Source organism: Indicator indicator, chromosome 24 (assembly GCF_027791375.1).
Source record: "Indicator indicator isolate 239-I01 chromosome 24, UM_Iind_1.1, whole genome shotgun sequence".
Lineage (NCBI taxonomy): Eukaryota > Metazoa > Chordata > Aves > Piciformes > Indicatoridae > Indicator > Indicator indicator.
The window spans coordinates 974335-980334 of record NC_072033.1 but is presented as its reverse complement, the minus strand read 5'-3'; positions in this window follow the sequence as shown (position 1 = coordinate 980334).

Sequence of the window (6000 nt, the reverse complement as noted above, 5' to 3'; positions counted from 1 at the left end):
ACAACATATGGTGCGGGTCTGGTTTCGGTACTTAATTTGTCGAATGGGTGTCATCTACTTTGCCACCAGTGTTTACACTGTGTGGCGAGGCAGGACTGTGGAAATGCAGCCCAGACACAAATGTGCAATAAGCTGGCAAAGGGGGAAGGGAAGGGAAGGGGGCACAGCATAGGAGGGGAGCTGAAGGATCACAGAGCAGCCATGGGCACGATTCTCATTTGCTTCACTTGGATTCTTCTTTTTTTTTTTATCCTCCCCTTCACAAAATTAGGTTTGGGGTTTGGTTTGGTTTGGTTTGGTTTTCTTTGAATTGCTTTGTTGAGAAAGAAGCTGCTGCACTTGAGGGGGGTCACCTGTCTCAGAGTGGGCTGGGGGGAGGTGGGGGAAGGCTTGTGAGGTGGTGGGGAAAACCTGACAGTGTTGGAGGGTGGGGAGGGCCTGTGTTTTGTACAAAAGAGGAAGGCAGAGGCAGCTGGTGCTGGCTGCTGCTGTAGGTATGTGTACATAATGCACATATACACTGAGCACTCCCTGTACATTGAATTCCTACCCACGTGGAGAGCTGCCTGCAGGGTGCAGAGGGTGCCCTGGGAGCACCCAGGTGGGGAAGGGGGCAGATGTACAGCATATATTTTTACATGTACTATATCTAGCTGTGTGTACAAGTGTGTGTAAAAATAGAGACCCTGTGTGTAAGCAGATGACTTCCCCCCCCCCCCCTTATCTCCCTGCTCTCTCTGGGTAGAGGAAGGATTGCTAAATACTTTTTAGCTAATTTTGATTCCCCACGCCCCCCCTTACTCCCCCTTTATTAGGTATCCTTTTCAGTCTGACTTCCTGAAGCCAGAACTGCCACCACTGAATTTTTGCCACCCCCTCCCCCTTCAGAAGAAGCATTTGGTCCCATCCTGATGATCTTGCTGGGGATATGTTTGGTTTGGTTTGGTTTGGGGATTTTTTGGGGGGAGTTTTGGGTTTTTTTTTGTTTTTTGTTTTTTGTTTTGTTTTGTTTTGTTTTGTTTTTGTTTTGTTTAGGCTTTTGGTTTGTTTTTTTAATTCACTTGCTTGAATGAGTCTGGAGACTGTGTGCTATTTTCATAGGGGTGGGGGTAGAATCCTGGAGAAGTTTCAGCAAGGGTGTTGGTGATCCAGAAGGCAAAAAAAATAAATAAATAAAAGTGAAACCCTGAATGCTGTCTGGTGTTAAATTCTATCCTGTCCAGTGCTCTCAGAAAGTTCTGGCCATCTCCTGCCAGCAGCTTTCAAACATAGATTTGGATTCCCAGCAAAGTTTGGCCATAATCAGCTGAGCTTCAGCATCGGTCTTGGGTGTCAGGGGAGGAGTGGAAAGATGCACAGCTGTTGAGACCACACCTGGAGCACTGAGTCCAGTTCTGGAGCCTCTGTTCCAGGAAGGATCTGGAGGTGCTGGAAGGTGTCCAGAGAAGGGCCACGAGGATGAGCAGAGGGCTGGAGCTGCTCTGCTCTGGAGACAGCCTGAGAGAGTTGGGGTTGTGCAGTCTGGAGAGGAGAAGGCTCCCAGGAGACCTTCTTGTGGTCTTCCAGGATCTGAAGGGGGCTCCAAGAAAGCTGGGGAGGGACTTTTGAGGGTGTGAGGGAGTGATAGGAGTGGGGGTGGTATGGATCCAAGCCTGAGGAGGGGAGATTCAGATTGGATGTCAGGAGGGAATTCCTCCCCATGAGGGTGGTGAGAGACTGGCAGAGGTTGCCCAGGGAGGTGGTGGAAGCCTCATCCCTGGAGGTTTTTGCAGCCAGGCTGGATGTGGCTGTGAGCAACCTGCTGTGGTGTGAGGTGTCCCTGCCCATGGCAGGGGGTTGGACCTGGATGGGCCTTGAGGTCCCTTCCAACCCTGACAATTCTGTGATTCTATGATCTCTAGTGTTGAAATTTGGAACACCAGGGAAAGAAGGGGAGGGAAGGGGAGGGTTGGGGCATTTTTGGTGTGGATTTTTGTTTTGGCTGTCGTGGTGTGGTTTGTGGGTTGATTTGGGGATTTGGGGGGGGGGGGGGGGGGGGGGGGGGTTCCACATTTGCTTTTCCAAGAGTGGCTGCTGCTGGGGACCAGGCTGGGAAAGCAGCGTTTCCTTGGGCTGACAGCCTGGGCAGCAGCCCCTCTCACACAGTTGTCAAGTGGTATTCCTCAGGCCCCTGGGCTGAGCTCACTCTTCATCCTTGGTCAGTTGCTGTGGGGCCTTGTGGTGTGCATTTGGGGCTGCGGCCACCAGAGGTGAAGCAGGGTGTGGATCTCTGGGGTGAGGCTGGGTAGCAGAGGTGAGCTCCTGTGCCTGCCCCACTCGTTTCCTGACACCTCGGAGGAGAAGAACTTAGGGCAGCAAGGACAGAGGTCTGACGATAAATAAGCGCAGTCTGCAGCTGCGGCTGCCTGTAGTCTCTCTGCTCTCAGCACGGGGTCCCAGCAGCGGTATGCAACCGGCTGGCCGGCATGACGGCTACTGGGGCTGTGGGCAGCACAGGGCCAAGTGCCAGTTCCTCCCCTCCGGCAGTCTCATTGGCTATTTGCCCACGAAGTCCTGCCCTCTTCCGGTTATGTACTGTGTGGTGATTGGTCGGAAGATGCAGGGAGGTGTGGTTTAGCTGGGGTTGCCTCTTAGCTGCAGGCTCTGCCCCTGTCCATCTCGTACGTGTGGGTTACGGCTCTGTATTTAACCGCTGAGTGTAAATGTCACAGGTGTGTGGCTGGGAAACAAGCGCTTATACACACCTTTGTTCAAAGCGTTCTGCACAGACAGGGGCTAGAAATGAGGCGGTTTTATAGCTGAACCCTTCCGAGCCCCAAGTCAGGGACAGCCAATCACAGGGCTGCCTGAGAGCACGTGGGTTTGATGCTGTCAAGAGATGGCGGTCAGCCAATCACAGAGCTCTATGACGTTTAACAAAATGGCTGCTCCCTGCCCTAAAATGGTGGATGAAGCAAAATGGCGGCGCCCTGTGCGTGTCGGGCCTGGCCTGCGGGTGCAATTCTACTTCTGGGTGAATCGGAAGGCGGGGCGGGCGGGGCTGTCAGCCAATCGCCGTAGACCACGTGATCTCTGGGGCAAATGAGAGCCGAGAGGGCGGAGCTGTGACGGGGTCGCGGGCGGGCTGGTCTGGGCAGTGTCAGGGTGGGATGGCAGCAGGGTGGCAATGGGGCAGGGCTGGCAGTGTCAGGGTGGGATGGCAGCAAGGCAGGGCTGGCAGTGAAGGGGGGTGGCAGTGCACTAGGCTCCTGCCCGGGGCGAGGTTGAGTGAGTGCTGCCCTGCCCAGCTGCTCCTCAGTGCCTCTGCCCCCCTGGTTCTCTGCAGGCAGCAGCAGCCAAGGCAATGCCCTTAGCCTGAGCCACGGCCTGGGCAGGCCCCATCTGGGCAGCAAACCCCCAGTGCCCACTGTGCCCCCAGGAAGAGCTGGCTGCTCCAAGGTGCCAGTCTCCTTGAGCCCCTGTGTGCTGGCTGCTCATGGGTATGGGCAAAGCAGGGTTTGCTGTGCCAGAAGTGTGACAGCATCTTGGTACCCAGGGTCCTCTGCACTCTGCTGTGCCAAAGTGTGGCCAGGGCAGTGCCCGAGGCTGCAGAGCTGGCACAGGCTAGCAGCACCTCCACAGAGGGGCACAGGTGCCAGTGGCAGGTTGGGCAGAGCTCTGCCTCACCCCAGGATGTGATGCTCAGCACAGGGATGCCCAGGGAGCTGCCTGCCCAGCAGACAATGGCAGGGTGTGCCCAAGCCCTGCTGCTAGCCCACCCTCTCCTGTGGAGCTGACTGCACGTCCCTGAGGCACAGGCCTGGGGGTCCCCGTGGCATGGCCAGGGCAGGGGCACTGCTGTGCAGCTCAGCACCCCTGAGGGGCACAGAGGTGTACCAGCAGCCTTTTGCCCAGCCATGGCCCCCGGTCTGTGCAGACCACCCCACCCCAAGCAGGCTGGCAGTGCCCTGCCCAAGCCCTGGTCCCAGCCCATGTTCCTCACCCCTGTGCAGGGTAGGGAGGTGCCCTGTGGGCTGTTCCTGGCACTGCCCTTGCCCAGGGCTTTCCCTGGAGCCACAGAAGTGAGGCCCTACCTGCATGCCAGCTGCCTCCATCCTTCCACAGCCCCTGCCCAGTGCCAGGGGGTGCACAGCCCCCATGGTCAGCCTGTGCCACAGAAAGAGGCTGGGGGCTGCCAAGGGCTTGAAGTGCTGCCAGCCCCCTCCCCACACTCCAGCCCTGCTGGGGCACAGAGCTCAGGGCAGGCAGGGTACCAAGCTGGCACAGAGCTGGCAGCTCCGGCTGCGTACCAGGGCCCAGCTGAGCCCTCAGCTCCACAGCCCTCTGCTGCCAGCCTCGCTGCCACCCAGGGCAAGGCTTCTGCAGAAGCCTTTGGGTCCATGCCCTTGCCCTGGGGTGGCAGCGAGGCTGGTAGCTGGGTGCAGTGGTGCCCATTTCCTCTGCCCCTTGCCAGGGCAGCAGCCTGTGGCTTCCAGGAATCTTGCAGGGAATGCCCACAGCAGAGCAGGAGGGGATGGGGAAGGAGGTGGAGGAGGCGTGTGCCAGGCACTAGGCCCTGGAAGGGTTTTTTGTGTTGTTTTTGGTGTTTTATTTTTTCACCCCTGCAATGTTCCTCAGACCTCTTAAGCTGCTTTGGCTGAGTGGCAGGAGGTGGGGGGCTGGGGGGGAGCCACCCCCCACCAGCTCCGCCTTGAAGGAGGAAACCAACAAGAATCCAACCCAAAACACCAACAAAATTAAAAAAAAAAAAAAAACACTTTTATTTGACAACAGAAGAACCAACAAGAAGGTATTTACAGTAGGCTTTTTTTGTGTTTTTTTTTTCTTTTTTTTTGCTCCATAAATTTAACTCCAATGATCCCTGCCCCTCCTCCCCCCCCCCCACCCCCAACTCCTCCTGGGCTCTCCCCAGGGCAGCAACACTGGTCCCTGGCACAGGGGCAGGGGGAAGGGAGGGAACCACTTTGGTTTGACTGGGCCAAAAGAGGAGGAAGAGGAGGAGACAAAAAAAAAAAAAAAAAAGCCTCTCCAGCCTCTGAGGGAGGCAGGGGAGGTGGCAGAGGGAAGGGCTACCTAGAAATAAGGAAGATCTAAACTTTGGGGCTTTCCCCAGGAATCAGGCAGAGGGCAGAGGCTGGGCAGCAGGTGGGGCTGGGGGAGGTGAAGGGGATGGTCACAGCCCTGTGTGGGCATCCAGCTGAAGCAGTGCCCTCTGCCCAGCCAGGCAGTGCCAGAGCTGGAGCCATCCCCAGGCTCTGGGCACTGTGGAACTCCCCTGCCCCTCCCCTCCTCTCTGAAGAAAAGGGGAAAGGAAAACCCCAGGTCCCCCCCAAATCAGCCCTTCCCTTGCAGGCCCCATCCAGCCTGCAGCTCCCCCAGCACCAGTGCAGAGCACCAGAGCCTTGTGGCAGTCATTACCTCTAATCATGCATCATAATAATCAGGCTAATGAGCTAGGGTTAGTGTTTCTCAGGACAGGGAACAGCAGGGCAGGGCTGGCACTAAGCTCACAGCTGCACAGCCAGAGCCTGCTCCCAGGGCACCACAGCCGGGACCCAGCCCAGCAGGTCAGGCTGGGGGAGGTCGCAGCCAGCTCCCAGCTTGTCACTAGAGGTCCCCAGCAGCGCACGGCCACTCTCAGCCCTGCAGAGCAAGAGCAGGAAGGAGGCAACATGGGAGCAGCACCGGGACCCGACCCCTGCAGGCTGCTGAGCACCCAGCCCTGCCTGGGCTGCAGGACTGCACAGAGAACAGCTGCCCACACCTGCCACCTCTGCCCAAAGGGGGGTAAAAAATAATTAATAATAATAATAATTAAAAAAAAAAAAGTAAAGAGGTTGGATACAAAATTTCACAGTCTCAGCTTGGCCTCCACCCCCACCCCCCAGCCCAAGCCCTGCTGTCAGCATCTGGAGGGCTCTGCAGGATGCTCTCTGCTCCAGCACAGGTTCAGCAGGAACTGAGGAGGAACAGGGAGGGGGAAGGAAGTTGTGGAAATGC